This window comes from Peromyscus maniculatus, chromosome 1, assembly GCF_049852395.1.
Source record: "Peromyscus maniculatus bairdii isolate BWxNUB_F1_BW_parent chromosome 1, HU_Pman_BW_mat_3.1, whole genome shotgun sequence".
In the NCBI taxonomy this organism is placed as follows: Eukaryota; Metazoa; Chordata; class Mammalia; order Rodentia; family Cricetidae; genus Peromyscus; species Peromyscus maniculatus.
In genome coordinates, this window is record NC_134852.1 from 53,017,912 (window position 1) to 53,028,262 (window position 10,351).

A 10,351-nucleotide genomic window follows, 5' to 3' on the forward strand; every position below is an offset into this window, starting at 1 on the left:
CTCAAACAAACCATGTCTTACTCCCTTTGGGGTGAGAGTTGTGATTTTGCATTAATTATTTGATGCAAAACAAGAATGTTTATCCAAGAACTCACCTATATTGGTACCTGGTACCAGCATGGGCCCTTTGGGCCCAGCCATCTTTATTACCTTGTCAGGTGGATGATGGTGAATATTGTTAACCGGGAATTTTAGAACAAAAGCCTGGGTTCTGACAACCTCAGTAAACTAGTCTTGGCCGTTCATCTCCAACATGCCAATTAAAAAGACAACATTAAAAGCAGAAAAAAGGAGATTTATTCCATGTGAGTACATTGGGGAGAGAAATAGAGGGAAGAAGCGACTGCCACCCTCTCCATGTCCACCTTGAGGATACTGATTAGAGGTTTACTTACAACAGCAGCAACAAATGCTTCAGAATTTAGCCAATAAACTTGTGAAATGTGTGTGTCTGTAAATTTTTAGACGTATTTATTTTATGTGTGAGTGTTTTTCCTGCATGTAGGAATTTGTAGCAAGTGCTTACCTGGTGAAGAGAGTCAAATACCCTAGAACTGTAGTTACAGATAGTTGTAAGCCACTGTATAGGAGCCTACATGCACATAGACATGCACGTAGCACCTACACAAATAAACACAATGCCTATACCTCTGGAGACATCTCTTGTGGCTATGCTGTGGCTAAGAAGCCCCAGAGATCAGCCTGTCTCCACCTCCCCAGTGCTAGGATCACAGCATGTACCACTGTACCTAGTTTTTTTGTGTTAGTTCTGAGAATGAAGCCCAGGCCATGGCAAGCACTATTGACTAAGCTATCTCGTCAGCTCAGGTATATGTATTGGAGTAAGACATTTTGGACAGGCTAAATTTGCTTAAAGTAGCAAATACATTCCTTAGAAAAGGATTTAAGTTAAAAATTGAAACATACAAACAAAAAAAAATGAAGGAACTTTTTTTTAAATTTGGTTTAGTTTTTGAGGCAGGGTCTCTCTGTGTAACCACCCTGGCTTTCCCGGAACTCACTCTCTAGACCAGGCTGGCTTTGAATCAGAGATCCACCTGCCTCTGCCTCCCAAGTGCTGGGATTAAAGGTGTTCACCACCATGCTCAGCACATGGAATTTCTAACCTAAGAGTCTATATACCTTAATAACCCATATTTCACTGGGTATGACAGAGCACACCTGCAATCCCAACATTTGGGAGGCAGAGGCAGGAAGATGGCTATAAATTCAAGGCAATCTGGGCCTACTATAGTAATCTGATTGAAGGACTTCATAATTATGGCTTTAACAGCAATTTCTCTCTCCTGAAGACTTATTTTCTTGTCTACTCCATTCATTCATTCATATATATTATATATATAAAATAATTACATATAAGCAATATATATGATATGTAATGCATATATAAAATTTCACATAGCCCAGGCTGGTCTGGAACTGACTGAAGCTGAGGATGACCTTGAACTCCTCCTGACTGCACCTCACAGGTTCTGGTAGTATAGACATAACCCCTGACTCTCACCTGTATCAAGCCCTAAAGGTGAATCTTCCTAGTGCTGTGGGAAATGAGCCTCTGCATGCACAAAATGTGATTCTTGACCAACCAGGGAAACCAAACCGAAGTGTCCTGGGAAAGCCTCACCCATATTGAAGATTCTGTAGATTGATTGGCTAGAGCTTCTGTGATTGAAGAGAGATGAAATGTGGGTCAAAAGCCAAAATTGCCTTGGGCTACTTTTAGTCCATTTACTTATTTGCTTATTTATTTATTTATTTATTTATTTATTTATTTATTTATTTATTTTTAAGACAGGGTCTCACTATGTATCCCTGGTTGGTCTGTAACTCATAGAGATCTGTCTGCTTCTGCCTCCTGAGTGCTGGGATTGAAGGCATGTGCCACCCACCACATTCAACTTAATCCACTTTAACAGAAAGATTTTAAATATTTGTGTGTACATCTGACATGTGGGTGCTGGCAGCCAGCTAGAAGAATGTGTTGGACTCTCAGGAGCTGGTGTTACAGTTGGTTGTGAGCAATCTGATTTGTGTGCTGAGAACTGAACCCAGATCCTCTGGGAGAGCAGGGCACTCTTAACTCTGAGCCATCTCCTAGCCCCTATCTTCAGACTACTTCATAGCCATTTTTCACCCATTTTTGACTTCCCTTTTGACTGACAGATAAACCCTTTAGAGTGTATTAACTCAACAGATCACTATCTTCCACAAGCTCAAAGCTAAGAATGCCAGCACATAGTGTCTTAGTTAGTTTCTATTTCTGTGAGGAGACACCATGACCACAGCAACTCTTATAAAGGAAAACATTTCATTGGGGCTGGCTTACAGTTCCAGAGGTTTAGTCCATTATTGTCATGGTGAAAAGCATGGCCGCGTGCAGGCAGACATGGTGCTGGAGAGGTAGCTGAGAGTTTTACATCTTCATCCGAAGGCAACAGGAAGTGAATTGTGTCCCGCACTGGGCATGGCTTGAGCATATGAGACCTCAAGCCCACCCCTAGAGTAACACACTTTCTCCAAAAGGTCACACTTCTAATAGTGCCACTTCCTGTAGGCCAGGCTTCAAGCACATGAGTCGATGGGGGTCATACCTATTCAAACCACCACACATTGCAACTGAAACCTATAGCAGAGTTTCCTCTGCTTTGCAGTTCCTCACACACCTGCTTCTCCCTACAATGGATTGGGTAACTGCATTGTTTTATAGCCATCTTTGTTGTGTGACTATAAAGGTTCATGTAACTGCTTCCACAATGGCACATGTAATTCAGGGAAACCCAAATCCATGTTCCCGGGCCTTGGCGTTTATTTGGCTCAAAATAAATTATCTCTAATTCCCTTTGAAACAAGAATCATGTTTTTATATCAACAGTTAAAAATGTTTTAACAGGTGCTTGGCTTTCCTTGGCAACCCCATTACCAAGACACAGTAAGCAGCAACATTTGGATTTCTACCCCTGGTTGTTGACATAGTGTCTTTGCTGCCCTTATTCCACCTCTAGCATTGATAAATGCTACAGTATGGGTGAGTTTGGAAAACTTACACTATGTGAAAGAAGAAGGTTCTAGAGGGTCACATATATGAGACCCTGTATGTGCAATTTTGAGAATAGACACATACATGAATACAGAAGATGGTTTAGTGTTTTCCTATTGTAACAGGGCCCCAGGCCTTAGCATAACTGACTCCATGATGGAAGTACCATTCAGGTTGTAAAACTCAGCATGTAGACAGCATCACCTGGTAAAAATGAAAACAAAAACTTAATCCATCAAAGTCTACAGTTCTGTAAGTCTCTAAATGTGCTAACCTTGCCTTTTAGCTTCTGTAGTTCTGTTTCTGGCTAACTGCTTTTGTTTTTTTGTTTTGTTTTGTTTTGTTTTTGTTTGTTTTTGGTTTTTTGTTGTTTTTGTTTTTGTTTTTGTTTTGTTTTTGTTTTTGTTTTTTCGAGACAGGGTTTCTCTGCGTAGCTTTGCGCCTTTCCTGGAGCTCACTTGGTAGCCCAGGCTGGCCTCGAACACACAGAGATCCGCCTGGCTCTGCCTCCCGATTGCTGGGATTAAAGGCATGCGCCACCACCGCCAGATTAACTGCTTTTGTTAACTGAAGTATGTCAACCTAGGATTTGGTTTTGGTGCTTAAAAGCTCATACTGAAGAAGGCTCAGTGCTACACTGGGTTCCCCAACACCCAGTGTAGTCTCCAACCAGCAAATAAAGACTTTCTATTGGCTTAAACCTATGTCCAAGCAGTCTTCTCTGGTGGATAACCCTCAACATTTCTGGAGGTCCCACCAGGATCCCCAGAGACATGGGGTGGGGGTGGGGTCTCAGAACCCCTTGGAGCAAGGAAGAGTGCAGTGATCAGGGAACTCCTAGGGGTGCACAACCTGACATGTTCCAGATCCCCAGGGCCCCTTTGATCAGATGCTGCCTAAAGCTTCAGAGGGGCCTGACAACTTCACCCCAAAAGGAAACAAAGTAGAAAGTCACCTGTCAGTCACCTCTGAGGTAAATCTGGTTAAGGCGCCTTGTGTTGGAGCCCTTAGGAGAGGTCAGACACAGCACCTGATCCAGTGTCTGGGCTCCATGGGAGGTGTCACTGGATCCCTCTGTCTGTTCAGGTGTATGACTGTGTGGTGGCCACCCATGGTTGTCTGTACTGTGTGTGTGTGTGTGTGTGTGTGTGTGTGTGTGTGTGTGTGTGTGTCTGTGTCTGTGTCTGTGTCTGTACTGTGTGTGTGTGTGTGTGTGTCTGTGTCTGTGTCTGTACTGTGTGTGTGTGTGTGTCTGTGTGTGTGTGTGTGTGTCTGTGTCTGTACTGTGTGTGTGTGTGTCTGTGTGTGTGTGTCTGTCTGTGTCTGTGTGTGTGTGTGTGTCTGTGTCTTTCTATGTGTTTCTGTAAATTTTGTTTCTTTGTATTGATCAGTGGCTTTCTCTGGTATGAGAACCCCCAGCTTAAGAATTGTGCCCAATTCCTGTTGGGGATCCAAATCCTTTTGGCTCTGCCAGGTCACAGAGAGGGGAAGGAAGAGCAGGAGCAGGAGCGCTTGCTTGTTTTGCTTTTTAGTTGCTTGACTCCTGCTCAGGGTCAGGGTTGGTCCCTGTAAGGAGGCGGGAGGGGCCGGGCCTCTCATCCAGGGCCTCCTCCCACCTAAGCTGATCACACACAGGGAGAGGGAAATAGTCCTCCAGGGGAGCATTCCCTCCACTCTGTGCCGGCTTTAAGCAGCCCCAGAGAAGGGGGAAAGTTCTCCTGGCCTGTGTCTGAAAGAAAAAAGAAGTTCCACTCCTTTCTCTTTCATGATTTATGTCATTCTTTTAACCAATGATTCATAAAACCCACCATTCTCTTAAAACAAAACAAAACAAAAAACCACCTACGGGCTGGACACAGGGATCACTGTCAGACAATGCAACCTGGACAGAATGGATTCTCCCTTCTGTCCAACCCTGACCAAGGAGACTTTAAACAACCTTTGTTAGGTCCTTTTTAAAGGATTAGAGACAGATACAGTATGATCCTAATTAGTCTTACCAATGAAAACCAAGAGTCAAAAATCTGGGTAATAATCTGAAAGACCAGAGAAGCAGAGCAGCAGCCACTAGAGACTTCTTACCTCTGGGAATCCTCAGACGGAAAGGGGCGCCGAGATCCTGTCTCCACCCACCTTATATTCCTGTCTGCACCTCTTGATTGTGCTGGGACTAAAGGTGTGAGCTTTCCAAGTGTTGGGATTAAAGGCTTGAGCTTCCCAAGTGCTGGGACTAAAGGTGTGAACCATCACCTCTTGGCCTCTATGGTTAACTAGTGGCTAGCTCCACCCTCTGATCTCCAGACAAGCTTTATTTGTCAGAACATAAACAAAATATCACACAACAGGTACTGAAAAGATTTCCTTTGAGCGGGAGGCAGAGGCAGGTGGATCTCTGTGAGTTCAAGGCCAGCCTGGTCTACAGAGTAAGTTCCAGGACAGACTCCAAAGCTACAGAGAAACCAGTCCTTTCTGAAGTCACTACAGGCCCTTCAGTCCTCCATACAGACAATTCACTAAACTGAGAGACCCAGTTTCCCCTTGTTCCAATCCAGTGATACTGTCTGCGTCAAGAAGGTAGCCAAAGGGGCACCGGAACCAACCTGAAAAGGACTCGCGGTGATTCTCTCCACTTCCATGGCTGTGAAGATAGCTGGCACTACACCATGGACCTATCACGTGCAGGTCAAATAAATGAAAGTCATGGATGCTGCCAAATGGACTGTCTGCAGACTGCAGACTCGTTGCAATTAAGGTTTCATTGAGGCCCCCAGGCCCTTCCACTCCCAGGCCCTCCAACCTCTCCTGAACCTTGTGATTGATATGAAGACTGGGTTATGGTCCAACCCCCACAGCCCTCAGGCCTGGACCTGGGAGCTCAGGGAGACAGATACAGGAAAGGTATCAGCTCAGACCAGCAACTTAGAGTCCATCTTGACCTTTACTTACTAGTGCCCACTTTAAATGTCTGGTTTTATTGGAAAAGAAAAGATGTGGGGGTTTATCTTTTGAGATAGGAATACAGAGTTTACAGTTCTCTGCATGCCCTGTGGCTGGGCCCCTGGATGTCAGGAACAAAGGAGTTTCCATTGTAAAAAACTGAGGGTTTATAAAACTGAGGCTTAGCCCGGCATGGTGGCACATGCCTTTAATCTCAGCACTTGAGAGTCAGAGGCAGGTGGATCTTTGTGAGTTCAAGGCCAGCCTGGTCTACAAAACAAGTTCCAGGACAGCTAAGGCTGTTACACAGAGAAACTCAGTGTCAAAAGAACAAAAACAAAACAAAACAACAACAACAACAATAATAATAAATAAAACTGAGGCTTCTTGAAAAATTCCTTCAAAATATTCTAGCCTTTGGTAAACAGGAAAAACCTGGAGAATCAGACTTTATGCCACAGGAAGGGACCCTGGGGATAGAGTTAATCATTCTCAGTCAGAAATCAGTCAGGATTGCTGGTTATGCTTAGACACCTGACCCCTGTACTACATAGGATAGGAACTAACCAGACTGTCAGCTCATTGACTGACAAAACTCACTGTGACTGGGGACAGCCCAAATCTATGTTAGAGGACTTACAAGGGGCTGAAACTTGTCTAATACCCAAAACCTTTGACCTATGCACTTCCCCCTATTCTGATGCCTGCTGCTCTGCCTTGTGGATTAATTCATGTGGATAATGATATCACTGGGCTGCTGAGACTACTTGGTGGGCATGTACTCATGGTTTGACTAAATGTGCCTCTTCTCATGCTTTCCAAACTGAGTAGATGGGTTGACCAGGACCTCGAGGTATTAGAACAACAGTTAGACTCCCTTGCAGAAATGATCCTACAAAATCGGAGAGGCTTAGACTTACTTCTCATGAGAAAGGAAACTACGTATGGCTTTGGGAGAAACCCGATGTTTCTATGATAATTGATCAAGAGTAATTTTTTTTAAAGTCTTGTCATGGTTAGAGAGAGAGAGAGAAAGAGAGAGAGAGAGAGAGAGAGAGAGAGAGAGAGAGAGAGAGAGAGAGGGAGAGAGAGAGATCTGACATCAGCAATGACTGGACCTTTAATTCTCATTCTAATTGGATTAACACCAGGGACCTATGGTGATATTTTAATTGTACTGAAATGTGATTTTATTTGTATGTTAATAAATAAAGTTGCCTGGGAGTCAGAGCTAATAGCAAGCCATAGCAGAAACTGGGCGGTGGTGGTGCACACCTTTAATCCCAATACTTGGGAGGCAGACCTAGGTGTATCTCTGTGTGTTCAAGGATACAGCCAGCATTGGAGACACACGCCTTTAATCTCAATACTAACCATAGAAGACCTGGAGGTCTGTACAGACAGGCAGTGACGAGGAGGTCATGTGGTTGGGTTTACAACCAATGAGAAGGCAGAATAGAAAGTCTATAAAAAAAGACAAACAGACAGGAAGTAGCTCTCTTGCTGAGGAAGGTAGCGGCGGCAGTGAAGAGTAAGGTTTTTAGCTCTTAGCTATCGCACTGACCTCTTGGGCTTTCATCTCTGCATTGACTCTGTGCTTCTTATTTAATAAGACGGTTACATTTACAGGGACCAGCAACCTTAAACTTATCTTAAACTATATGGCCAATTATGTATCAGTTCAGTAAAATTAAGGGTCCTTAGATCAACTACATCTCTGTAGAGCAGGATGAGTCCATGATTTGACTCATTCACTAAGACCAATGGGGAATGTAACAGGTCCAAAGACCTTAACACAACTGACTCCATGATGGAAGTGCCATTCAAACTGTAAAACTCAGCACATAGACAGCACCACTGACCAACATGAAAACAAAGACCTAATCCATCAAAGGCCATAGTTCTAGGAAAGTCTCTAAATATTTCCTGGCTTCTGTAGTTCTGCTTCTGACTAACTGGTCTTGTTGACTGAAGTATGTCAAGTCAGGATATGGCTTTTGTGCTCAAAAGCTCACCCTAGGAAAGGCTCAAGGCTCCTCTGGTGCTCATCCCAAGTACCCAGTGTAATCTCTAGATGGCTAATAAAGACTTTCTAGTGGCTTAAACCTGAGCAGTCTTCTGTTGCGGAATAATCTTTTGAAAATGGTGAAGAAGTGTCATTCTGGTTGGTTTAATAAAAAGCTGAGCAGTCAATAGCTAGGCAGGAAATGCATGAGCAGCAGAGCAGCCGTCCCATAGTACCTACCTCCTGACGCCCACGTAGCTCCTCCTATCTCCAGTGTTGGTCCTCCTCCCCTTCTCTGGTGTTTGTGAGCATTTCCCTGTTTTCAATCTTAACTGGGACTTAACTGGGGCTGGGGAGATGGCTCAGCAGGTAAAAGCATTCACCATGGCAGCCTGCTGACCTAAATTGGATTCCCGGAACCCACATAGAAAGATGGTTACAGTGGTTGGTATCTGTAATCCCCAGTAGTAGTGGGAGGTAGAGACAGGACAACTGGCCACTCAGGGGCCAGCTAGCCTAAAGTGCACAGTACAGTACAGAAATAATGAGAGTCTGCCTCAGTAAGGTAGAAGGCAGGAAACAGCTCCTCAAAGTTGCTATCTGACCTACACACACACACACACACACACACACACACACACACACACACTTTTATCTCACTGTGTGATCCATGTGTTTTTTTGAGACAGTGTCTTATGAAGTTTATACTGGCCTCAAGTTCCCTGCATAGCCAAGAATAACTTTGAGTTCATTATCCTCAAGAAATGGGATTAACAGCCCTGTTATACCTAGGAACTAGTTTCAAGACAAGAGTCTGGCTATATTACCATGACTGGTCTTGAACTCACTATGTAACCCTGGCTGGCCTTGAATTTGTGGTGATCCTCCTGCCTTTGTATGCCAAGAAATAGGATTCTGGGCTGGAGAGATGGCTCAGTGGTTAAGAGCACTGACTGCTCTTCCAAAAGTCATGAGTTCAGTTCCCAGCAACCACATGGTGGCTCACAAGCACCTGTAATGAGATCTGGTGCCCTCTTCTGGCCTGCAGGGACACCTGCAGGCAGAATGCTGCATACATAATAAATCTTAAAAACAAAAAAACAAAAAAAATTTTTAAAAAAGAGAGAGATAGGATTCTAGATGTGAGCTACCTTGTCCAGTCAATATCTACTTCTGTTTTTTTGTTTTTTTTGTTTTTGTTTTGTTTTTTAATATATTTTTTAAAGATTTATTTATTTATTTATTATTTATTTACTTATTTATTTATTATGGCTATAGTGTTCTGCCTACATGCATGCTTGCAGGCCAGAAGAGGGCACCAGATCTCATTATGGATGGTTGTGAGCCACCATGTGGTTGCTGGGAATTGAACTCAGGACCTCTGGAAGAACAGCCAGTGCTCTTAACTGCTGAGCCATCTCTGCAGCCCTACTTCTGTTTTGATAGAGCAGATGCCACCTGTAGAGTGTCAAGAGTTCTCAGCACTCCGTTAAGACATTTGTTTTAGGTGCCACTGAAGACCAGTGGGATCCCCTCATTAAAACCACTAGAAATGAAGGAATGAAGTATGACGGTCAGTTCAGTCACTATCACAAAGCAGGTGACAAAGAACTTCACATCATTCCTCTTTGAAACACATGCCCAACTAGAGGGAGTTTCATTTATGTACTAGATTGATGAAGAGGAGAGGCATTCAAGATGTGTTTACAGACTTCAAGGAGGTCAGGGTATGAGAAGCAAAGGATTGAAACTCAGAGTTAGGGGAGTATGGACAGATACTCCTGGGTGCACATTGAGTCTCTCACTATTCCAGCTGCTGGAGCCATGGGATAGATGGGATCCCAGCATTCATCAGAACTGATATATCTAATGATGTTCAGATGGCCCTTAACCTAGGATGCCGTAGGATGCTTTCATTTTAATGATGAGGTTAAAAGAGTATCTATTCAGGGAGCCAATGAGATGGCTCAGCAGGTAAAGATGTTTGCTGTCAAGCCTAATGACCCAGCTACCTAGTGGGAGCCTATCTCAGAAACAACAGGAAAGCAAAACCTTAAGACATTTGCTATTTTAATCTCAAGTCATTAGCAAGCAGAGCTTGGATAGGGAGTAGAATCATGTCCTACTCCATGCCCCCAAATACTAAGTGGGAAAATGTTCAGTCTTCAAATTATTTTTTGTTCCTTTTGTTTTGAGACAAGGTCTCTCTATGTAGCCCTGGCTGTCTTGGCACTCTGTAGACCAGACTGAGCTGAGACTCACAGAGATCCACCTGCCTCTGCCTCCCCACCCCCACCACCACCCCCACCCACCACCCACCCCCGAGTGCTGGGATTAAAAGTGTTCACCAC